Source organism: Lissotriton helveticus, chromosome 12 (genome assembly GCF_964261635.1).
Source record: "Lissotriton helveticus chromosome 12, aLisHel1.1, whole genome shotgun sequence".
Lineage (NCBI taxonomy): Eukaryota > Metazoa > Chordata > Amphibia > Caudata > Salamandridae > Lissotriton > Lissotriton helveticus.
The window spans coordinates 454,442,679-454,468,693 of NC_136073.1; the positions used below are offsets into that span (position 1 = coordinate 454,442,679).

Below are 26,015 nucleotides of genomic sequence, written 5' to 3' on the forward strand. Positions count from 1 at the left end.
CCAGTGGGTGGCAGGGTTCGCCATCACCTCCTCCACTGGCGCAGTGTCACGTCTGACAGGTGGGTGCTGCAAATCGTCTGAAGGGGCTACTCCCTCCCCTTCGAGGCGTCCCCTCCAGCCATGCCACCGCAATTCCACCGCGTGTCGGGGGATCACTTGCAACTTCTGCAAGAGGAAGTCACGGCCCTCTTGGCCAAGAGGGCCATCGAGCGCGTTCCTGGGCCAGAAGTAGGGTGTGGTTGTTACTCCCACTACTTTCTGGTACCCAAGAAGGGCAAAGGGGGCCTACGCCCTATCTTGGACCTACGGAACGTCAACGGCTTCCTCCGGAAGGAGAAGTTCAAGATGCTGACTTTGGCTCAGGTCTTAGCTGCCCTGGACCCCGGTGACTGGATGGTAGCGTTGGACTTGCAGGACACTTACTTTCACATCCCCGTCCTGCCGGCCCACCGGCGTTACCTGCGGTTCACGGTAGGCCACGAGCACTTTCAGTTTACCGTGCTCCCCTTTGGTCTGACAAGCGCCCCACGGGTGTTCACGAAGGTGATGGCGGTGGTCGCAGCTCATCTGCACAGGTTAGGGGTGCCAGTCTTCCCCTACCTCGACGACTGGTTGTTGAAGGCGGGCTCGCCCCAGACAGTCGTCAGCCACCTCCAGACTACGGCCGACCTCCTGCACTTGCTGGGGTTCTCCATCAATGTGCCGAAGTCGCACCTGTGTCCCTCTCAGAAGCTCCTCTTCATCGGAGCTGTTCTAGACTCGGCGCAGTTTCGGGTTTATCCTCCCGAACAGCGGGTTCGGGATATTCAGGCTCTGATTCCAATCTTTCAGCCTTTATCCCGGGTCTCGGTCAGGTTGACGCTGCGGCTTCTGGGGCTGATGGCCTCCTGCATCCTTCTGGTGCATCACGCCCGGTGGCGGATGTGAGCTCTGCAGTGGGACCTGAAGTTTCAGTGGGCCCAGTATCAAGGCAACCTGTCCGATCATGTCTTGATCTCGGAGGGCACTGCGAGACAGTTGCAGTGGTGGCTCACGGACCGATTGGGTCAGTGGCAGATCCCTCTCCCTACCCACCCGGAGCACGTGGTAGTGACGGACGCGTCCCTCCAGGGCTGGGGAGGCCACATGGGAGAGGCGGAGATCAGAGGCCTCTGCTCTCCGACGGAGTCCCAGCTCCATATCAACTTTTTGGAGCTGTGGGCGATCCGTCTAGCACTGAAAGCGTTCCTCCTCTCTGTCCGGGGGAGTGTAGTGCAAGTGTTCACGGACAACACCACCGCCATGTGGTACTGCAACAAACAGGGCGGGATGGGGTCGTGGACCCTATGCCAGGAGGCTCTGCGCCTCTGGCAATGGCTGGAGCATCAGGGCGTGACCCTGGTGGTTTAACACCTGGCAGGTTCGCTGAACGCCAGGGCAGACAAACTCAGCCGTCGGTGCATGATGGATCACGAATGGCGTCTGAACTCGGACGTGGCGCAAGGCCTCTTTCAGCAGTGGGGAGAGCCTTGGTTCGATCTATTCGCCACAGAAGAGAACGCGCAATGTCATCAGTTCTGCGCATTGGAATTTCCAAGGCGGCACTCGCTCGGAGACGCTTTTCGTCACGAGTGGAGTTGCGGTCTATTGTACGCCTTTCCGCCTATACCACTTCTGCCCAGAGTGCTGAAGAAGATCAGGCGCGACCGGGCCCAGTTTATCCTTGTGGCTCCGGACTGGGCACGAAGATACTGGTATCCCGAGCTACTCAGCATGTCAGTCGATCCCCCGATTCGTCTGCCTCTTCGGGAGGACCTTCTGTCGTAGCAGCAGGGGACGGTTCTCCACCCGAACCTGTCCAGTCTCCACCTACAAGCTTGGAGATTGAGCGGCGGCAGTTGAGGCCATTTGACTTGCCTCCCGAAGTCTGTAATGTCATTCTGGCAGCCAGGCGTCCCTCCACAAAGTCGGTATACAAAACACAGGGGTTTGGGAGAGCCGCGAACATGTCCTTGCCGGATTGCCCCATTGCCTCATGGTCATTGTAGTTTGGTATTCTTCATTTTCGTTCGAAATTCTCAAAATGTTCAAAAGTTCGTGGCCAGTGCCCGTATATTCTCCAATCATATCCCTAGACACGTGTTTCTGTTTAAATACCTTCATCAGTAGGGAAAAATATTTTCAGGGGTTGCTTGGCATGCCACTGTCATCTCCTCGGGACTATTACCACTCTCGGTGTGCACTGGCCATGAGCTGACGAGCTCTGGGAGACACCCGTGCACACCGAGAGTGGAAATAGTCCTGAGGAGATGACGGTGGCATGCCAAGCAACCCCTGAAAATATTTTTCCCTACTGATGAAGGTATTTAACCAGAAACACGTGTCTAGGGATATGATTGGAGAATATACGGGCACTGGCCACAAACTTTTGAACATTTTGAGAATTTCGAACGAAAATGAAGAATACCAAACTACAATGACCATGAGGCAATGGGGCAATCCGGCAAGGACATGTTCGCGGCTCTCCCAACCCCCTGTGTTTTGTATTGAATGGCTCCCGTGGGCCATGAGCTGACGAGTTCTGGGAGACGCCCGTGCACACCGAGAGTGGTAATAGTCCTGAGGAGATGACGGTGGCATGCCAAGCAACCCCTGAAAATATTTTTCCCTACTGATGAAGGTATTTAACCAGAAACACGTGTCTAGGGATATGATTGGAGAATATACGGGCACTGGCCACGAACTTTTGAACATTTTGAGAATTTCGAACGAAAATGAAGAATACCAAACTACAATGACCATGAGGCAATGGGGCAATCCGGCAAAGACATGTTCGCGGCTCTCCCAACCCCCTGTTTTTTGTATTGAATGGCTCCCGTGGGCCATGAGCTGACGAGCTCTGGGAGACGCCTGTGCACACCGAGAGTGGTAATAGTCCTGAGGAGATGACGGTGGCATGCCAAGCAACCCCTGAAAATATTTTTCCCTACTGATGAAGGTATTTAACCAGAAACACGTGTCTAGGGATATGATTGGAGAATATACGGGCACTGGCCACGAACTTTTGAACATTTTGAGAATTTCGAACAAAAATGAAGAATACCAAACTACAATGACCATGAGGCAATGGGGCAATCCGGCAAAGACATGTTCGCGGCTCTCCCAACCCCCTGTGTTTTTTACAAAGTCGGTATACGCCTGCAGGTGGAACAGATTTGTGGCATGGTGCACAGCAAAGGCTGTGGATCCACTCTCTGCCCCTCTTTCTGAGGTTCTCCTCTTCCTTCTCTCTCTTGCCCAGCAGGGCTCTGCTCTGGGAACTATCAAGGGCTACCTTTCTGCCCTTTCCGCCTTCTTAAGGCTACCTGATCAGCCTTCTTTGTTCAAGTCCCCTATTGTAAATAGGTTTCTGATAGATACACCTGCCGTGTGGATTCCTCAACTTGTGAATATCCCCCTTGCGTCAGCAACATTCGGAAATTCTTTTCGTAGCTTCGCGCCGACGTGGACTTGGACGTCATAGAGGCACGGCATCGCTCGTGACTCCGCTGACGTCACCGACGCCCATAATAGGCCCACGCCAGCGTGATGACATCAGTTCCGCCCTTTTTTCCGTGCCTTAGAGGCACACGGACAGACCAATGACAGTAGATATATACATAGTATACACAGTACACAATAGTCAAGGTAAAACACAAAGTGTAAAGTAAAGATATTCACAAGGTGAGGAATCCACAGGCAGATACTGTATCTACCAGAAAAAGCGAAGGTAAGTAACTTGTTCTTTTGAAGGGCATCACACACATGTTCCCTCCTGTTCCTTTCGTGATGCCCCAGTGGGACTTGAACCTTGTTCTTACTTCCCTTATGTGTGCGCCCTTTGAGCCGCTCCATAACTGTCCTCTCCGTCTTCTTACTTTGAAGACTGCTTTCCTGGTTGCCATCACCTCTGCCAGGAGAGTGAGTGAGCTCCAGGCTCTTTCTTTCACACCTCCTTTCCTCTCTGTTCATCCCGACAAGGTTCTGTTGCGGACAAGACCTTCTTTCCTGCCCAAGGTTGTCACGGCCTTCCACATCGGGCAGTCCATTACTTTGCCCACCTTCTTTCCGCCTCCGCATCCCTCGAAAGAGGAAGAGAGGCTCCACCGTCTGGACCCAAAACGTGCGCTCTCTTACTATCTAGATCGCACACGCCAGTTCCGGGTGGATGACCAACTCTTTGTTGGTTACGTAGGCGCTAAGAAGGGAAAGGCGGTGCACAAGTGGACCATCTCCCGGTGGATCATCTTGTGTATCCAGGCATGTTACTCCTTGGCTAAGAAGGAGGCCCCTGTTGGATTGAGGGCACATTCCACTTGGGCCACGACGACTACCACTGCCCTGGGCCGGGGAGTGCCCTTGCAGGACATTTGCCAGGCAGCTATGTGGGCCTCGCTGCACACGTTTGCACGACACTACTGCCTGGACAGCCAAGTCCGGAGGGGTGGCTTCTTTGGCCGTTCCGTCCTCCAGGACTTTCTGGTGTGATTATTGGTTCGCAGACCCACCACCGGGGTTGGTATTGCTGGGGTATCTATTCTAAGGTAAGGAATCTATCACTAACGTGTCTCTTTCAGATGCACAAGTTACTACTTGTGTAACGATATATCTGTAAGAGACATTAGTTAGTGATAGATTCCTTACCGACCCACCCATCCTCCCCGTTCTGCGAACCGATATCTAGGGTTAAGGTCATCCCCTTTCTGATAGATACATCTGCCGTGTGGATTCCTCACCTTGTGAATATCCCCCTTGCGTCAGCAACGTTCGGAATTTTTCTTCGTAGCACGCCGGTGTGGACGACGTCATAGGAGCACGGCATCGCGCGCGACTCCGTCTGACGTCACCGACTCCTTATTAGGCCCACGTAGGCGTGATGACGTCAGTTCCCTTTTTTCCGCGTCTTCGACGCTAACGGTTTCTGGGATCTTCTGCGATACTTAGTATCTTCTACTATTACAGTGTTGCTGTTTTTCCTTTAATTCTTATTTCTTCGTCGAAGATGTCGTCGAGGAAGACAGGATTCAAGCAATGTGGGTCCTGCGCTCGCATGATGTCGATCACCGATCCTCATGGCGATTGCTTATGGTGTCTTGGATCAGACCACGATGTTAAGAACTGTCGGTCCTGTTTCAAGATGAACCCTAAGGCGTTACGAGAACGTGAAGCAAAACTTCTTCTTGCAAAGGTAAAGGGAAGAGAGACTGGAAGATCTTCGAGGTCGACGTCGAGACGCTCGAAGTCGAGACAAAAATCACGCTCGAAGTCGAGGTCGGCGTCGAGGTCCAGAGCGAGGTCGAGATCCAGGGAGAGATCGAGATCTGGATCCAAGTCGGCTTCGGGTCACGCTTCGAGCTCTTCGAAGAGAAAGCACAAGAGGAGAAAGCACAGCTCTAGGCATCATTCGGGAAAGGAGTCTTCGGATTCGAAGAAGAAGTCTCGTAAGCATCATAAGGACTTCGTTTCTCCTTCTCCTGTTCAGTCTCTCGGATGTTCCCCGACTCCGGAACAAGAACCGGATCCGGTGTCTCAACATTCTTCGGAGCATGAGGAAGACGAAGAGGTAGTTCCTCGAACTCCAACTCCAATGGAAACTCCCTTGGATCAAGAGGGTCAGAATGAGCCTATGTCGGAACGACCTCCTTCAGAACATCCAGTAGGTTCTTACCCTTCTTTTCCTGGTCCTGGACAGGACCCCTCGCATTTCCTTAATGGGATGTTTGGAGTTTACTCGAGAGCAATGTACCCCACTGGTGCACCTGTTGGTCCCATGGGTCCGTTGTCTTACAGCTTGGGCATTCCTCAGAGTTACGCCCCAGCTCCATTTATGCCATTTATGCCGGCGCCACTTACACCTTGGCTCGGTACGGCTCCGCCGAGGTCTTCGACTCCGCATGCGGCTTCGCCGGCTCCGGATCGACCTCGTAGTTTGGATCAAAGTGCCACGCCAGTCCGTGAGTCTCGTCTTCCACCCCGGCTCCTCGCTCGACGTCGGAACCGGCTCCGTCGGAGTCGTTACCGGATCCGTCGACTTCGGTTCGTGTGGAGTGGTCGAGGCGCAGGGCTCAGCGTCTCTTGGAAGAAAAAAGGGGTGAAGATTCTGATGTGGAAGAGGGTGAGCTTCTTGATCAGGATGATTATTTTGAAGACCTACATAGTGCTAGTGGTCTGGAGCTCTCTCCTGAGTGGGGTGTGCCTTCAGTTTCTGATGCACCATCTAAGGAAGTGGCGCCCTACCATGTTGTTATTAGGAAGGCTGCAGATCTTCTCAACTTAACCTTACCTACTGTTGAGTACAAGCCTAACATCCTTACAGAAGTTTTGCACTCTCCTTCTTCTATTATTGAGCCTACATTGCCATTCACTGAGGCTTTAACTGATCCGATAAAGGAGGTCTGGAAGAGGCCGTTGACTGCTCCTGCTGTTTCAAGGTCTGTTGCAAGACGCTACAGAGTAGCACCTGGTGACCCCGAGTTTCTCTCTTCTCATCCTTCACCAGAGACTCTAGTGGTACAGGCCGCTAGTTCCAACAGGTCTGCAGGTTCTTTTCCTCAGGTGCCAGCAGATAAGGACTCTAAAAAGTTGGATCAGTCTGCTAAGAAGATTTTCTCCTCCGGTAGTATGGCTCTAAAATCCACTAATGCTACTTGCCTTTTGGGGAGGTATGTCCATGCATTGATGGATTCTGTGAAGCAGTTGTCATCTAAGCTTCCAGAGGAGGATAGAAAGAACTTTAATGAAGTGGTCTCCGATACTCAGGCTGCGGCACGCATGGTAATTCAGAGTGACATGGACACAGTTGATTCTGTTGCCAGGATTATGGGCTCTACTGTTGCCACCAGGAGAGCCGCATGGCTGAAATCCTCTGATTTCTCTGCAGATGTGCAATCCACGTTGCTGGACTTACCCTTTGACGGGACTGGCCTTTTTGGAAAAAAGGCAGATGTCGCTTTGGAAAGATTTAAAGATAGCCGGGCTACTGCAAGATCTTTGGGTCTCCAGACGAGAGGGTCTGCAACTAGGAAGTTTAGAGGTTTAGGTAGATCCTCTTTTCGTCCCTTCAGGCAAGGCCAACAGCAACAACAGCAGCAGCAGAACCCTCTGTACAAATCCTATAGAGGTAGACAGAAGGGTCGTGGACGTGGGCGTCAAGTCTCCTCTTCCTCCACTTCCTCCAATAATGCCCAACCCCCACCCGCATCAGCAAAGCAGCCCTAGATCCACCATTCTGGATCATGTGGGTCCGGTAGGGGTCGGCTTACTCATTTTCTACGAGATTGGGAATCGGTTACATCAGATCTTTGGGTTCTCAATCTTGTAGAAAATGGGTATGCACTTCCTTTTCAGGAGTTCCCTCCCAATTACCCTCCTTGCCAAGGTTATTGTTCGGAGGACCATCTTCTTCTCCTGCAGGAAGAAGTCCTGGCACTATTCAGAAAGGGTGTGATAGAGGTGGTTCCAGAGCAGGAAAGGGGTCAGGGGTGCTACTCCCGGTATTTCCTGATACCCAAGAAGGATGGCAGACTTCGGCCAATCCTGGACCTCAGGATTTTGAACCTCTATCTCAAACAGGAGAAGTTCAAAATGCTCACACTTGCACAGGTTCTTCAAGCGCTGATGGAAGAAGACTGGATGGTGTCGATCGACTTGCAGGATGCGTATTTTCACATCCCAATCCTGAAGTCGCACAGGAAGTATCTCCGTTTTACGGTGGGATCGCAACACTACCAGTTTGCGGTCCTTCCTTTTGGGCTTACTACTGCGCCTCGAGTTTTCACCAAGGTGATGGCAGTGGTGGCTGCGCATCTCAGAAGATCGGGGATTCCTGTGTTCCCCTATCTGGACGACTGGCTGATCAAAGCGGAGTCGCCGGAGAATGTGCTTCATCATCTGCAAGAGACAACTCAGTTGTTACACAGGTTGGGTTTTTCGATAAATGTACCCAAGTCTCACCTGGTGCCCTCCCAGCGCAACCTGTTCATAGGTGCGGTACTGGACACTACTGTATGTCGTGCATTCCCTCCACCTCAAAGGATTCACGACATACAGGAAATGATTCCTTTATTTTACAATGGAGCGGTTGTTCCAGTCTTGAAGGTCCTTCGTCTGCTCGGTCTGATGGCTTCTTGCATTCTGTTGGTCAATCATGCACGCTGGCACATGAGGGCACTCCAGTGGTGCCTCCGCAGGCAGTGGTATCAGCACAACAGAGATCTCAGGGAGTCAGTGAGGATCTCCAGAGAAACTGCAGCGGATCTGTCTTGGTGGGGCGTGGAAGGCAATCTGTCTCAAGGAAAGCCTTTTCAACTTCCTCCATCGGTGGCCACAGTGATAACGGATGCATCCACTCTGGGGTGGGGTGCTCATCTGGGGGACCTGGAGGTCAAAGGGCTTTGGTCTCCAGAGGAAAGGTTGCTTCATATCAACCTTCTAGAATTGCTGGCGATACGTTTGGCGCTCAAGGCCTTCCTCCCTTCCCTTCGCGGTCAGTCAGTTCAAGTCCTGACGGACAACACGACCGCGATGTGGTACGTCAACAAACAGGGAGGAGTAGGGTCGCAGTGTCTCTGCAGAGAGGCTCTGCGTCTCTGGTCCTGGGTTCAGGATCATCAGATTTGTCTGATGGCAAATCATCTGGCCGGAGTACTGAACGTTCGTGCAGACAGTCTCAGTCGGCAGTTTTCTGCCGACCACGAGTGGAGGCTTCACCCGGAGGTGGTTCACGACATCTTTCAGATGTGGGGGACTCCTTGGGTGGACCTGTTCGCCACTCACGAGAATGCTCACTGCCCGTCTTTCTGCAGTCTCCAGTTTCCGATGCAAGGAGCTTTGGGGGACGCGTTTCAGTTGAGTTGGGGCTCGCAACTCCTTTACGCGTTTCCTCCCATACCCTTGATTCCTCGGGTTCTGAGGAAGATTCGCCAAGACCGGGCCCAAGTAATATTGATCGCCCTGGATTGGCCAAGAAGGGTGTGGTACTCAGACCTTCTCCACCTCTCCTCTCACCCGCCGCTCCGTCTCCCTCACAGGGCAGACCTCCTCTCTCAGATGGAGGGGCAGGTTCTACACCCCCACCTCCAGACATTACACCTTCATGCCTGGAGATTGAACGGGGCAACTTGAGTTCTTTTTCTCTCCCTCACGATGTGATGGATGTCATTCTTTCTGCCAGGCGTGACTCCACTAAGTCCATTTATTCGTATAGATGGTCTAAATTTGTCTCCTGGTGCAGGGAGAGGGATGTTGACCCTTTGAAGGCTCATTTGTCTGACATTTTACAGTTTGCTCTTTCTCTGGCGCAGCCAGGGTTTGCTGTTGCCACGGTCAAGGGGTATCTTTCAGCCTTATCGGCATTCCTCTGTTTGCCGGATCAGCCCTCTCTTTTTAAGTCTCCAGTGGTTTTAAGATTTTTGAAGGGTCTCACTAATAAGTTCCCTCCTTCTCCGTTTGTTGTTCCTCATTGGGATTTGAATCTTGTGCTGACTTTTTTGATGGGTTCTCCCTTCGAACCCTTGCACAAGTGTCCCATGAGACTTCTTTCTTTTAAAACGGTTTTCCTCGTTGCAATCACCTCGGCAAGGAGGGTAAGTGAGCTTCAGGCTCTTAGTTCCAAGCCCCCATTTCTGACCATTCATGCTGAAAGGATGGTTCTTAGGACCAGGGCTGCTTTTCTGCCTAAGGTGGTAACTCCTTTCCATCTTGGACAGTCCATTACCCTTCCTACCTTCTATCCTCCCCCTCACCCTTCTAAGGAGGAAGAGAGACTGCACCGTCTGGACCCTAAGAGGGCGGTGTCTTTCTATCTGGACAGGACTAAAGACTTCCGGATGGACGACCAGCTGTTTGTTGGTTTTGCTGGCTGTCGGAAGGGCAGAGCGGTGCACAAGCGCACACTTTCCAGGTGGATAATCCTGTGCATCAAGATTTGCTACTCTTTGGCGGGTAAGGACCCTCCTGAGGGTATTAGAGCTCATTCTACTAGAGCAAAGTCTGCAACATCTGCTTTGTTTAGGGGTGTACCTGTTGAGGACAATTGCAGGGCCGCGACTTGGGCCTCCCTCAACACTTTTGCGAAGCATTACTGCTTGGATACCGAGGTGAGGAGGGACGGCCACTTCGCGCGCTCTGTCCTCCAAGATTTTCTGGTATAGCAGAGTGGGCACCCTCCTCCGGGAGTGGGGACTGCTGTGGGACTCTATTCACAAGGTGAGGAATCCACACGGCAGATGTATCTATCAGAAGAACAAGGTACTTACCTTCGGTAACGCTTTTTCTGGTAGATACAATATCTGCCTGTGGATTCCTCACATGCCCACCCGCCTCCCCGTTGTCCACTCTGTTATACCTGGTTTTTATGTGTATATGGTTCTGCTATTGTTCTATTTCTGCTGCACACTTTGTGTGCAATTTTTGCTTTGTTTGCACTGTGTACACTGTATATTTGCATATTTGCTGTCGTTGGTCCGTCCGTGTGCCTCGAAGGCACGGAAAAAAGGGCGGAACTAACATCATCACGCCGACGTGGGCCTAATAAGGAGTCGGTGACGTCAGACGGAGTCGCGCGCGATGCCGTGCTCCTATGACGTCTTCCACGCCGGCGTGCTACGAAGAAAAATTCCGAACGTTGCTGACGCAAGGGGGATATTCACAAGGTGAGGAATCCACAGGCAGATATTGTATCTACCAGAAAAAGCGTTACCGAAGGTAAGTAACTTGTTCTTTAGGGACCTAGTTTCATGGCACCAGTGTTGGTTCTATCATGGCTCTGCGTATCTGGCGCGGAAAAGCTGTATATCAGAACTGACGTCAGCGCGCATGGGCGGCATCTAAGTACTCCGACAACGTCATTCCGGCGCTAACGACGCCGACGACGGACGCGGAGCTGCGGACGACGCCTACCGGCACGCAGGGGTATTGCTACGCAAACTTTTCCGGATCCAGTCTGACGCCTGGGGATATTCTAAGGTAAGGAATCTATCACTAACTAATGTCTCTTACAGATATATCGTTACACAAGTAGTAACTTGTGCTTCACGGAGGGTGTTTGGTGTGACATCTACCACCAAATAAATGCATTCTGAGCTTGAGAGTTGTGTCTGGGGTCTCTTACGCCTTTGTTGATTTGTGTCATCATCGTCATTTCACTAACAGGTTTTAACTTGTTATTATGTTTTTTATCAAGAACTCAGACAGAGGTCCACCTAATGCAAATTAGTATTGAACCTGTTCGTCATGGAAACAGTGTATCCCAAACTATGGTCATCCATCTACCCTTCAGCATACCGTTTTTTTAGTTGGGAAATTTACAAATCACCCCCCCCCCCCAAATATCACTGACTAAGCTATACCACTGCCTGTGGTTCTGCTCGCTCTCACTATTCATGTTCTATTGCATTTAATGCTATTTCTCTTTTCTGTTTGGATGCAAGTGGGCATTTTTTAGCTAAGAAATAATGCTAAAAGCAGAATTACTTTTCTTACGCAATTAAAGAGTAATCTTGTGGAATTTTATGTAATTCCATGAGATTAAGCTACACAGAATTACATGAGTTACGCCCGCCCCTAATTTGGAGCTGTTGGATTGTTGGTGGTATTGCCCCCATTCAGCAGCACACGTATGGATGATGACACTACACCTCAGTTGCAGTGAATGGGTTTTTCATTCTTTAGGAAGTGGAATGATACTCTTAATCCATATATAATGTGCCTGAAGCTGAACAAAAAATACTCCTCTGTGTTGCTCCAGACTGTTAACGACACTTCATTAAAGCAGAGGCTGAACAAGGCTGACTTAGAGCTACCCATGTCTCAAGGGGTTGGCCTAAATCCCCTTTCTTTACAGTTTTTGCTTTCTTCATGTTTGTGGCAAAAGGACTTGTCTACCTCAAGACCTAGCAAGCAATGGTAAAGCCAATGGGTATGCCTTTTGTTGGGGTAAGGGTTTGGGAATATTTGGGGTGCTAGATGTCCCAGAGAGCAAAATGCCATAATGTGAATCAACATTTTGACCTACGACAATATGGAAACTTCTTTCAGGGCCACTTTGAATAGAAAACATTAGCACAGTTTTGCTGTACCCTTAAAGACAAATATTATGAAAAGGAGGTGAAAGATGAAGTTTGCATCTTAATTAATGATCTTAAAAGGCATAAACTGCAAAATATTGCATGGTAGATGTATTTCACAAAAGGACAATAATTTCATTGGATCTGTAAGAAAGCCTACCTGTGTACAAGTGAAACTATCAGCCTGTTCTTGTGACATGGTATCAAAGCAGTCTGATCTCCATAATGTTTTATTTTGTGGTCTTTATAAATCTGCATGTTTATGGTATGGTATTCCTATTTTAAAAAGTTATTATTTCAAACACTTCCGCATAGCACTTTACTTTTCAAAGTCTCTTCCAGATCCTATTATTAGTTGTTCAGTAGCTTCGTTTATCCAGTATTATAGGTATCTTTCATAGATTCACATGCCTGAATCATTCCCCGTTGTCGGGGTGGTAGTCCCCGGTATATAAAAGAGTAATGTCATAAAGGCATACACATAGTAATAGGCCAGAGGCCTCTCATTAGTAACATATCCATGTCCTTTTGTAAAAAGGACCAAACTTTGGCCAAGAGCCGATCAGATATCACCACCCTCTAGAACCTTCCTGGAAGGAGCCCTAGTCCCTCAGATTTTCTACCGCACGTCGTGCTAAGGGAGTCTCCTCTGAGCTCTGCTCAGTCTTTCTGGTATTCTTTACCTTTTTCAATATTTTTCTCTCAGAATTTGTTCTCTTTGAGGAGTTTTTTCAGTTGATCATGGCTGACACTCCTGAAAAGGGTCTCTTTAGATCCTGTGCCTCTTGTGGGAAAAGGAGGCTTCATGTTGATGACAGGCATGAAGACTGCCTTTACTGTCTCTACCCTGACCACTCTGCAAAGGATTGCAAGGTCTGCCGCACTTTTTCGACAAAACCTCTGAAGGACAGAGATGGACGCCTGCTGCTCTGGCTCCAGAGACTTAAAGACAAGGACCGGGTTGTCTCTTCAGGGGAGAGTGAGTGTTCCATCAAAAGTACTCATTCCTCTCCCAAAAGGCCTAGAACATCATCCCCAGGACCATCTTTGGAGCCACCTCAAAAGAAGACGCCCAAGTCTTCAGAGGTTCGTTCACAGGCCATGGCTGAGAAGGTTTCTCTTCAGGATACTACCTTCAAAAAGCCTGTCAGGACATCCTCTGTGGTGACTGTAACAACGTCGACGACGCCGATCTCCACATAACTGGCATCGTCATTCACTTCAACGGCATCGACTACTTCAGCCTCGGTAGGTCCATTCCGTCTGTTATAATAATCAAAAAATCGACGACGAAGCCTTCGTCGACGAGTGCTCCCTCGTCGACGAAACAAAAATCATCGTCAATGACTAAAGCCCCATCGACGTCGATGAAGCCTTCTTCATCGTCGACGTCAACGAAACCTCCGTCGACAGTTCCATCATCGACGAAGCAGTTGACGAGACCATTGACGTCGACACCAGCGTCGACGAAAATTAAGCCGTCGACGGGACCATCGATGACGTCTCCAGCGTCGACGCTGCCGTCGACGAACAAAACACCGTCGACGACGCTGCCGTCGACAGTTCCATCGTCGACGAGGACGCCGCCGTCAACGGCGGCTATAACCGTCGACGTTCCCCCGTTGACGACCATACCGTCGACGGCCTCACCGACGACAGGATCGCCTTCCTTGAAGTACTCGTATACACACTTCAGGATAACTAAGCGTACTTTGACGCCAGAATTGACCTCACCAAGTAGAGTCCAGCCACTGCCGCCGGCTCAATTGTTGGACACGGAGGACTCTGAGGATGGCTCCCTGTTTCAGACTGCTACCAATCCATCAGAACTTAACATTAAAATCCATGAAAGTTCAGAGTGTGAAGATCTGGATCAGGAAGGAATGGATTTCCAGGAGGAATATCCCTCTACTCCACCTCCACCTTCACAACCTATGGTGTGTCTTCCAGCATCCATAGTGACGGATTTACAATTTCTCATTGCGTATTATAAGCAGCGGTTTCCTTCCAATCGGGCTCCTCCGGTAGTGCCGCAACCGCCAGTAGTGATACCTACCCCTCCATCTCGCCCGAGGCCGCCTCCACTGGTCATTCAACCGGAGACTGCTTATTTGACTACTGTACAGTCTTCTGATGAAGAAGAGGAAGGAGGAGCACAGGACGAGGGCGAACAGCAAGAGTAAGGAGAATTGCAGGAAGACGAATGGAATGAATACGTTATTCCAGCTCCGGCTTCCCCTGACCAAGCACAGGCAGACTCGCCTCCGGAGGACATCGGAGGGTTCCACAAAATCGAAATGACCACGCAACCTCAGGATTGTTTCCTGTATGACTTTAAAGAGCCATTTCAAAAGGCTGTGAGATCCATTCCCTTTATTGAGTATATTTGGGATCAGGGGGTGAAAATAATGAAGAATCCTTCATCTTTGCCTCCAGTCATACCCAGGCTCGACAAAAAGTATAAGGCTCCTACCACAGCTCCTGCATGCCTTACAGGACACACAAAACCTCTGTCATTACCCAAGCTGCGCAGCGTAAATCTAATAATCCATCGGCAGCGTTTGACTGTGCCACCAGATAAAGAGGGTCGTAAACTGGATAACATTGGCAAAAGGTTTTCATCCATGTCGGCCCTCACTGTTCGAGCGGCTAACTCCTTAGCCCTTTTAGGGCGCTACAACCGCCAAATGTGGGCGGATATTGCTCCATATTTGGGTACTATCCCAGAAGACCAAAAAGAGGAAGCAAAAAAAGATCCTTCTTGAAGGCGAACGTTCAGCCTCTGAAATGATCAACGTGGGAATGGATATCGCCTCCACAGGATTCAGACAATTGGCAGGGGCTGCGGTCCTAAGGCGCCAAGGGTGGCTTAAGGCCACATCTTTCCGACCGGAAGTGCAGGCCAAGATATTGGACATGCCGTTCGATGGCCAGCTACTGTTTGGGAAAGACACAGACGACATGCTGCAAGGTATTAAAAAGGATACTCAGACCGCGAAAGCCCTGGGTATTCTTCAGTTCAGAAATACTTCCTTTCGGGGCTCCAGAAGAAGAGGACAACCTTCACGTAGTGGCTATCAGGGGTACAAATCATCGTACAACTCAAACCAGCAGTTCAAACCCCAGTACCAACAAAGGCAGCAGCATCAAAATCAGTCATCATACAACAAATCTTTCTTTCGTGGACGCGGAGGGAAGAAAGACACAGCCAGAAGGCAATGACCTTTTTCTACCGCAGGCCTCCATTTCTTCTCCACCTTACGCAATTGGAGGAAAAAGCTCATTTTTCCTCCACAATTGGCATCAGATTACAACGGATCACTGGTCCAGTTCGGCCATTCATTGGAGTTTGTGGAGACTCCTCCTTCGAATCTTCCACGTCCAATGAACCACAAGAATCTACATCTCCTACAAAAAGAACTCTCTATAATGCTCCACAAAAGAGCTATAGAAAAAGTGCTTCGGGATCAGAAAGGCAAAGGATTCTATTCCCGATTCTTCCTAATAAGGAAGAAGGAGAAAAATTGAGACCTATATTGGACTTATGAGACCTGAACGGATACCTCAAGAAACAGTCGTTCCGTATGGTGTCCATTCAGGAGGTGCTGCAGCTCCTCGATTCAAAGGACTTCATGGTGTCTTTAGACCTCCAAGACGCCTATTTCCACATACCGATCCACAAAAACCACAGACAATTCCTCAGGTTTGCGGTGGCGGGCAGACACTACCAATTCAGGGTGCTGCCCTTCGGACTGAAATCGGCTCCTCGCATTTTTACAAAGTGTCTGTCTCCGGTGGCAGCATATCTTCGCCAACACCATCACCAAGTCTTCCCCTACTTGGACGACTGGCTCGTCAAGGCAGCTACTTTCGCAGACGTGAGCAGGTCCTCAGACACCTGTCTGCAACTTTTCGAAAACCTGGGACTCACTCTCAACCAAGAAAAGTCTGTACTTCAGCCTTCCCAACGCCTCACTTTCTTGGGGGCAGTCCTGGATACGGATCAGGAAAAAGCCTTTCCTTCACAGGAACGTCAGCTCAAACTCAGGTCTCTAGCAGCCCGGATTCAGGCCAAGAAGACCATCACGGTGCGCCTGTACAAGTCATTATTGGGGATGATGTCCTCCAACATCCTGCTGATCCCACACTGCCGTCTTCGTATGCGGCCGCTGCAGGAGGCACTATCCACCCAGTGGATCCAGTGTGCAGGATCCTTCGACGATCTAATCCGGATCACTCCATTCATTTTGCAGGCCCTAGACTGGTGGCTTCAACCTCAAAATCTGGACCAGGGCCTTCCATTCCTACTACCAACCTCTCCACATGTGATCACCACAGATGCTTCATTGGAGGGATGGGGTGCATATCTGCAAGAACTCCATTTCAATGGACCATGGTCTCAGACAGAGAAGCAGATGCATATCAACCTTCTCGAATTGAGGGCAGTCTACCTGGCACTAAGAGCATTCCTGCCTCGGATCAAGGATTCCCCAGTGCTTGTGAGAACGGACAACACCACAACAATGCACTATCTGAACAAACAAGGGGGAACTCGATCTCTGATGCTGTCGCTAGAATCTCAATGTATTTGGAAGTGGCTGCTTCAAAACAATATTTCTTTACGGGCAGAGTATGTCCCAGGGGCAGACAATACCCTGTCGGACTCTCGAAGCAGGCAACGCTCCATCTGCCACGAGTGGGAGCTGGATCAACACCTTCTCAACTCCGTATTCTCCCGTTGGGGCAAGCCTCACCTGGATCTGTTTGCGACACAACTCAACGCAAAATGCCAATACTACGCAAGCTGGCATCCCCAGAAGGGGTCTCTCGGGAATGCATTTTCCATCTCATGGTGCAACGCCTTCGCTTATGCATTTCCTCCATTTCCCCTGATTCCCAGAGTTCTCAGGAAAATGAAGACGGAGCATTGCACTCTAATTCTGATAGCCCCGGCGTGGCCATGCCAACACTGGTTTACGGAACTTCACCTTCGGTCACTGGAACCGCCAATTCAATACAGGCCAAGCCCGACTCTCCTGACAATGAACAACGGGCAAGTCCAACATCCGGATCCACAATCTCTCAAATTATCGGCTTGGCTCCTGAGTACAGAGAGTTCCAGAATGTAAACATTCCTCAAGAATGCAGGGTAGTCTTGGCCCGGGCCCGGGCTTACAGTACCAACAAGACGTATTCCCTGAAGTGGAAAAGATTCTGTATATGGCGTAAGACAAACAGGATACACCCATTTGAATCTTCGCCGGCACAGATTCTGCCTTATCTGCTTCATTTGGCTCACTCTGGGTTGACCCACGCCTCGATAAAAGTTCACCTGGCGGCTGTATCTCGGTATAGGCGTTCTTCGTCTGGTGTTTCTCTCTGGTCGAATAGACTGATCAAGCAGTTCCTGAAAGGATTGTTCAGGACATTCCCTCCAGTGAGGGCTTTGCCACCCACCTGGCAGCTCAACATCGTACTGGCTCAGTTAACGGGCAGAGTATGTCCCAGGGGCAGACAATACCCTGGCGGACTCTCTAAGCAGGCAACGCTCCATCTGCCACGAGTGGGAGCTGGATCAACATCTTCTCAACTCCGTATTCTCCCGTTGGGGCAAGCCTCACCTGGATCTGTTTGCGACGCAACTCAACGCAAAATGCCAATACTACACAAGCTGGCATCCCCAGAAGGGGTCTGTCGGGAATGCATTTTCCGTCGCATGGTGCAACGTCTTCGCTTACGCATTTCCTCCATTTCCCCTGATTCCCAGAGTTCTCAGGAAAATGAAGACGGAGCATTGCACCCTAATCCTGATAGCCCCGGCGTGGCCACGCCAACACTGGTTTACGGAACTTCACCTCCGGTCACTGGAACCGCCAATTCAATTCAGGCCAAGCCCGACTCTCCTGACAATGAACAACGGATCCACAATCTCTCAAATTATCGGCTTGGCTCCTGAGTACAGAGAGTTCCATAATGTAGAAATTCCTCAAGAATGCAGGGTAGTCTTGGTCCGGGCCCGGGCTGACAGTACCAACAAGACGTATTCCCTGAAGTGGAAAAGATTCTGTATATGGTGTAAGACAAACAGGATACACCCATTTGAATCTTCGCCGGCACAGATTCTGCCTTATCTGCTTCATTTGGCTCACTCGGGGTTGGCCCACGCCTCGATAAAAGTTCACCTGGCGGCTGTATCTCGGTATAGGCGTTCTTCGTCTGGTGTTTCTCTCTGGTCCAATAGACTGATCAAGCAGTTTCTGAAAGGATTGTTCAGGACATTCCCTCCAGTGAGGGCTTTGCCACCCACCTGGCAGCTCAACATCGTACTGGCTCAGTTAATGAAGCACCCTTTTGAGCCAATACACAAAGCTGACCTCAAATATCTATCATGGAAGGCAGCTCTCTTACTAGCGCTCACATCAGCAAGAAGAGTGAGTGAGCTCCAAGCCTTCTCCATTCAAGATCCTTTCTTACAGTTCAAACAGGACAGAGTTATCTTAAGAACTAATCCTAAATTCATACCAAAGATCCATCCAACTTTCACCTGAATGAGCCTATAGTTCTGCGGTCCTTCTTCCCGAATCCAAGCACCGCAGCAGAAAGGTCTCTCCATTCATTAGACCTCAAGAGATGTCTGAAGTTCTACATCCATAGAACAGAACAATTTCGAAAATCCAACCAACTATTTATTGCCTTTAGTAGTCCCAGGAAAGGTCTTCCACTGACAAAGCAGTCCATCTCAAAGTGGATCTCGGCAGCCATTACTTTCTGCCACCAGCAGGCAGGACATCCTCTGCATTCTAAAGTCCGGGCCCACTCCACTAGAGCGGTCTCCACCTCGATGGCGATCTCCGCTGGGGTACCCATCATCGACATATGCAGAGCGGCAACATGGAAGACACCTCATACCTTCACCAAGCACTATTGCTTGGATTCAGAGCTGATGAAGGATGCAGCGGTGGGTCAAGCGGTGCTACGCCATCTATTTCACTAGAGGTTGAAACTCGGCCCTCAGGACCATATCTCGGGTGTCCTCCTTTATAGACCGCCTGGGACCCTGGGAAATTTCAGATCAAGCTTACAAGAACATCTTGCTCACTTAACACTGAGACATAGGAAGGTCCTCCTTCTGGGTGATCTTAATATTCATTTTGATGATACCCAGTTAAAGGAAGCCACAGACGTGAGGCAGGAATTACGAAATACGAATCTGGTTCTAATAAATCAAACACCCACACATATTCATGGCCATATATTGGACCCGGTGTTCGCCAACTGGGAGGGCATAACTACGAGCACTCCTAACCCACTCCCTTGGACAGACCATTTTCTAGTCCCTTTGGAAATTGACACTGTAACTAAACCTGCCCCCCAATTGAATGGCAATAACGGCTACCCATACCGCAAATGGAAAAAAAAAATGTTCTATACCCAGTTTTATCGAGAGGCTAAGCTTAGGTGGGATGCCGGGAGGCACAGATAGTGAAAGTGCTAATCAAAACTTAGAAACCCGAATCCTGGATGCCATGAACATAGTAGCCCCTCTATCCACGGCCAAAAAAGGGAACAGAACAAGGAGAGCGGCCCCATGGTACAATATGGATCTGCAGTCGGTCAGGTCAGAGTGCAAAAAGCTAGAGAGACTTTGGCGCAAGGATAAAAAGGATTGCACTAAACTTCAATACAGAACAGCCCAGAGAAGCTATCAAAAACAGGTCAGAGCTGCAAAAGCAACCTTCTATGGAAACAGAATTAGCGAGGCGGACTGCTCATCTAGAGAACTCTTCAAAATCTATAAAGAAATCTCAGTCGTCTCACTCTCCAATACTACGGAAGCTGATTCCATTATGGAATGTAACAAGGTGGCAGAATATTTTGCCGACAAGGTTAAAAAAATATACAGCTCCTTCTCCACATATCCTGCGGCTGGAGAAACCTTCACAGAACTGAAGGAACTGGAGATGGCAAATGAAAAACCTAGATTAGAATGCTTTACCGTACCACCCAGTAAAGAACTGGTAACCATCTGTACGAGCATAAAATCGGGCTCCCCTCGTGACCCCGCTCCTCCTAGAGTCCTGGGCGCAAGCATAGCCACCTTAGAACCATACATCCGCCATGTCCTTACTACATCCTTTGACTCCCAGACCCTGCCAAGAAACTGGAAAAAAGCTATTGTATTACCAATAAGAAAAAAACCTAATGTAAGCCTAGAGGTCCTGGAGAACCTACGACCTATCTCTCTGCTACCCTACACCGCTAAAATTGCAGAGAAAATTGCAAATGTGCAATTGATGGCATTTGCTGAGGAGAATAATCTCCTGCACCCCTCGCAATCGGGGTTCCGAAGAGGCTACTCTACTGAGACGGCCCTATTAAGAGCCACCGAAACCCTATGTCAAGGAGCTGACGCAGGCCTAACCATGGCACTGGTCATGCTAGACCTAAGCGCAGCGTTCGACACTGTAGCACATATCACCTTGCTACAGTGTCTGAACAGAGGAGGTGTTACTGATAGAGCACTCGGCTGTCTTAAATCGTTTCTGACAGGCAGACGCTTTCAGGTTCAGCGGGGCTCATTTCAGTCTGAAGAGTGGGTATTGGAACAGGGGGTGCCACAGGGCTCTGCTTTAAGTCCTACCCTTTTTATTAACTTATATATGGCCCCCCTGGCTGAGTTAGTTCAATCGTTCGGCGTAGAGATTGTATCCTACGCCGACGATACACAGCTCTTACTCACCCTCACCCAAACGCCGGCGATGGAAGCTAATAACTTCAGAGCCTGTATGCAGGCACTGGCCACCTGGATGGATACGCACTGCCTTAAATTAAACGGATCCAAGACAGAAGTTCTGGTGGTTGGTGGTGATCAACGGCGTTGGACATGTGACTGGTGGCCAAGCTGTTTAGGCGATATGCCCACACCATGTACTGAAGCCAAACATTTAGGGATATGGATGGATCCCATACTCTCTTATGAGACACATATCAACCGGTTAGTTGGCAAGTGCTTCGGAGTCCTAAAGACCCTCAATAAAACCCTGGACCTTCTCCCTTTGGAGGCTAGACGTACTATGACCCAGGCACTGATTACATCACGCCTCGACTATGGGAATGTCCTTTTCCTGGGAGCTTCGAGTAAAAGCATAGGACGACTCCAGACATTGCAGAATGCTGCAGCCCGCCTGGTGCTCAGACTCCCACGAAGAGCCAACTCTAAAACCACCCTGGAAGCCCTCCACTGGCTCCCAGTGAAAAAAAGAATAAACTACAAAGCCCTCCTGATTTGTCATCGGATCCTGTGGCACAAAGCTCCCGGTTACCTGACGAGTCGGGTTACCAGGTATGAACCTCGCAGATCGCTGAGATCGGCCGGCATGGGTACGCTTGTGACACACCGCTACAGGAGGTAAAAAATGGGAGGTCGATCCTTCAGAGTGGCGGTAGCCAGAGCATGGAACAAACTTCCCATTAACCTCCACCTGGAGCCCTCGGAAACTATCTTCCGACGGCAACTTAAAACTCACCTGTTCACCTTATAACTCACTAAACGCCCTTTTTTTGCCTCGCACGAATCTCTTCCCAATGAGTTTCTCCTCTCTCTTAGCGCGGGGACACGCCGAGATGGCGTACTTATTCCATGCGCTCTATAAATGTCTTTATTATTATTATTATTATTATTATTAGGTGAGCCTTCTTCCTTTCATCCCTCCATCTTATTACCTTATTGCACATTTCTCTAACTGTATTTCATACTTGATATTTTATTATCATGTGATTTTACAGGTTGTTCTCTACGAAATGTGCTGGTTATTGCTTGCTACTCTGATTCAGGCATGTGAATCTATGAAAGATACCTATAATACTGGATAAGAAATGCGTTACTTACCTGTAACTGCAGTTATCCAGTATTGTTATCTTTCATAGATTCACATGCAACCCACCCACCTCCCCTGGAAGGGCTCACCTTGGTTCTCTCAGTAGGTACTACTTAGCACTGTGCTTACGAAAATCTGAGGGACTACGGCTCCTTCCAGGAAGGTTCTAGAGGGTGGTGATATCTGATTGGCTCTTGGCCAAAGTTTGGTCCTTTTTACAAAAGGACATGGATATGTTACTAATGAGAGGCCTCTGGCCTATTACTATGTATATATGTCTTTATGACATTACTCTTTTATATACCGGGGACTCCCACCACGACGACGGGGAATGATTCAGGCATGTGAATCTATGAAAGATACCAATACTGGATAACTGCAGTTACAGGTAAGTAACACATTTCTTTTATGGGTCTGTATGAGTACTAGGAAGACTCTGCACTCTAGTACTGTGTAAATAGGTATGGCGCTTAAGAAATCAGAGCTATTAAATGGATGGAAACTCTGCATTCTTCTGAATTGGTTAAGAAAGACGTCAAGGTCTCAGAGTGATATGTTTATGATAGGAGGGTTCATGTAGTCCAGTTGTTACATAAGAGTGTCATGAGGGACAGGCCACATTCTGATTTAGTATCACAACAAGTGCAACAAATTAGTTAATAGAACTGTGTCCTTGACAAGCCAAGACATTTAAACAGGAAGCACTTCCTAAACTAAAAGTCCATAAATCTGCAATTAAAATGTAATTGTGACATCAAAATAAACGCAACAGAGAACACACTTCGATTCTCAATATAAGGTAACTGCCACATGTGCAGTTTTACACTGGACAGCTTGATTCATCACCTCAAGGGATCACACTGATGTAGCAGTGTAACCATCCCTGAAATGACATGGCATTGATAAAGAACCTATCCAGGGAATGGCTAACCATGAAGAACACCTAAATGCCAATGGCTGAAGGGAGCTATCCTAGAGCCCACCCTCTCTCTCTGTAATTTCGCTATAATGCTTTTTTGAAGAGTTGAGAACATCAAAATGTAGTTAAAGCTTCATGTAGCCAGGCTTGACAAGTGCTAACATTGCGTATTTAATCATAATGTTCCAGGTCCTGTATGGCGATGGTTCACGTTATATATTGTGAAAGTTGCCATCTAGTGGTGGGCCTGCTAAAGCGCGTTCCTAATATTGCTAAAAACCATCTAATATTTCTGAATGCTGAATGCTGTTGACAAAATACAATATATTTCGGTTTTATTTCCATCCTAAAACACATGAAACAAGTATGGCACGCATATTCTTAAAAGGTCTACAATCATGATTTCAGCTGTCATACTTGACTAGGTAAATATGTCCACAATATAGCAGACAATTTCCTAGTAACTATATATTCCTAGGTCTTGTTATCATCATTCTTTGTTTCCCTGAATACGAACTGTGCTATTTCTAAGGTAAAATACTCTCTTTCACACACGCACTCTCAGCCTCTCAGAGGTGGGTAGCAATTTTTACTTCTTTACTTATTTAATCATTCGTTTTAGCTTCTTAGGCACTGGTTATGAATGGGCCAGTGTCTTCAAATCCCTGCTCAAACTCTGCGTTGCATGCAGTTTACGGCACTGCAGTATTTACTGAGTCAAATACAGTCTGCACCTTTCATCACATTTCGGCATTCAAACCGGCCGGAAATTAAAAGGTGAAAAGTATACTGTGTTTATTGTGATGTGGATTTTGGTGTAGCAAGCACGAAAATCCAAATTTGTCCCCAAAATCTCGGAATATGTGTAATATATCTCACCCCATAAATTCTGAACCATGAAAGTCCCATTTCATTGCATGCAATAAATAACACCTTCCTTCCGGGGTACTCGTAATCAGGTCCTTAGAGTGAAAAGAGAGATTTTGTACCACTGACAATATACCTTATAGTGCAAATGTATAGAAGGGGCAAAATATATTTTGGACAGCTTACTGCGGGCGTTTCACTAATCTTTATTTTTAGCTTTAATTTTGGCAAGCAAGTATGGTGTAAAGAATGCTTTTCATCAAAAGAGATGGACAAAGATAATGAAGGACAATGTGCTGCTTGAAATGGAAATCGGGGCCTTATCCCAGGAAAAAACCCAAAGTAAAAACAGAGGACCAGACCCTCAGAAAACAAAGAACAGGTTCAGAGGGCAAAATAAAAATAAATAAAACAATTTCACCCAACCGGAGTGCAGAGGCAGTGGCTATCATGAAAGCAATATGTACAGAAAGAATTTCCATGGACGTTTTCTCGAAATGCTCAAAAGGGACTAACTGGAGAGCTTTAAGGACTAAATGGAGATCCCGTAGGAGGAATGGAGAGTGAAATGTAAGTCAATTCAGATCAAAGGTTCTAAAACTAAAATGACCATATTTAGAGACCATAGTTTTTTTCAGGGAGTGTGAAAGGCAATAAAAGCCTCTAGTTAACGACCAAGAGAAGTAACTGCCAACCGCCAAAATAGGAAGCCATTGAAAATGAAAGAAAGAGGCTCTTAAGACAAAGGATTTAAGTTTTAAGAGACACCAACGGTTTAACAAAGCCCAGTGCTGATTATTTGACTTTAAGGTAGAAAAGTGTGGAGGCCTGTTGACTTTGCCAAGGCTTCCTCCTAAGAGACGCATAACCTCTCAAATGCCACCTACATGACCAAGGGGCACCCGGATGAAATGAAGAAAACAATATATCCCTGGCAGTGTGTTGGTCCAGCTCTTTTAGGCAAGGTCAAGACAACTACAGACCTAGACAGGGTACCTTAAAAAGACAGATACACTTTTGGGAAGGATATTCTTTCTATGATCTTAGACATAAAATGTCACACCAGAAGCAATTCCCAAGGAGGATTTCAGAAAGTGATTGCAGTTGTTTTTCAACAGTCTTAGTGAAACTGCACAATTCGAACCATCCGCCAAACCTAAAATCAAAGCTTGGAAATCCTTCATAAGGGAATGAGCAGAGTAGGCTGCCTACGTTTGAGCTCTGATGTTGAAAGAGCGGATAGCGTATTGACGCTTCAAGGCCAATTCTAACTCTTTTAGCCACATTATCAGATGGAGTGGAATTCTGTGCAATAAAAGAATACTCTGAAAATTAAAGGAAGCAAGGAATGACCTTACGACTTTAAGGATAGCTTTACCAAAAGTCAGATAAAGGGTACATTTATGACTAGTGCCTAGGAGCTGAGGCTTTTTTTGGATATCCTGAAAGGATGCCTGATGACACAGAAGGAAGATAATGAGCAAACATATTTCACTGAGTATCTTCAAAGCTGAAGGTTGTGACGTGTCAGCAAAATAGGCAATGATTTCCTCAAGGACCTCCTTTTTAATATAACATCTTTTTACCACTGATTCTCTAGAAAGCATCAGCTTCTGGAAATGAGTCATTAAATTCCTCAGTTGCCTCCTCTGTATTATCTGTAGATGCTGCCAGGGATGTGCAGGAGGTGGGAGACATATGTCAATGGCAGCCGAAAACTGACTCTGCAATTAAACTTTAGAGCCCCCTATTCAAGAGGTATAGTGGGCACTGCAGAAGAAACACCAGGAGCCTAGCAGGTGAGCAAAGTATCTGTGCTTATGCCTGTGGCAAAGTGCTCCTCTCACCTGGGCAGCAAGGGTACTGCTTAGGAGCACATCTGCAAGGTGGTGACAGGGAACAGCTTTGATCACTCATGATGTCACAGGGCGGGCCACACCCATAATCCCATCTTCGTGGGAAGAACTAACATCCGGCTCCAGCACATCACCCAGCCCCTCTGGACTGACCACCACTGCGTCCACTTCACCTTCAACACCACCTCCACACCCAAGCCCGCCCCACGCCTGCCACAACGGAACTGGAGCATGGTCACAGAGGAACTCCTCAACACCACCCTCTGCCAACACCCTCCCAGCGCCACAACAGACCCGAAAATTGCAGCCAGGGATTTTCACTGCTGGGTCTCCCACTGTGCCAACAAGCTTGCACCCCTCCGCCCCCCGGTTCACCACAGAGCTTCAAGAAGCAAGACTCTCCTGCAGACTC

At 48.5% G+C, this 26,015-nt stretch overlaps 1 protein-coding gene across 5 annotated transcripts in view; it reads left to right on the forward strand.

Moving 5' to 3' along the window:
• The window catches only part of DNAAF1 (dynein axonemal assembly factor 1), a 504,693-nt gene that overhangs the window by 299,732 nt on the left and 178,946 nt on the right, over positions 1–26,015 (forward strand). The window lies entirely within an intron of this gene.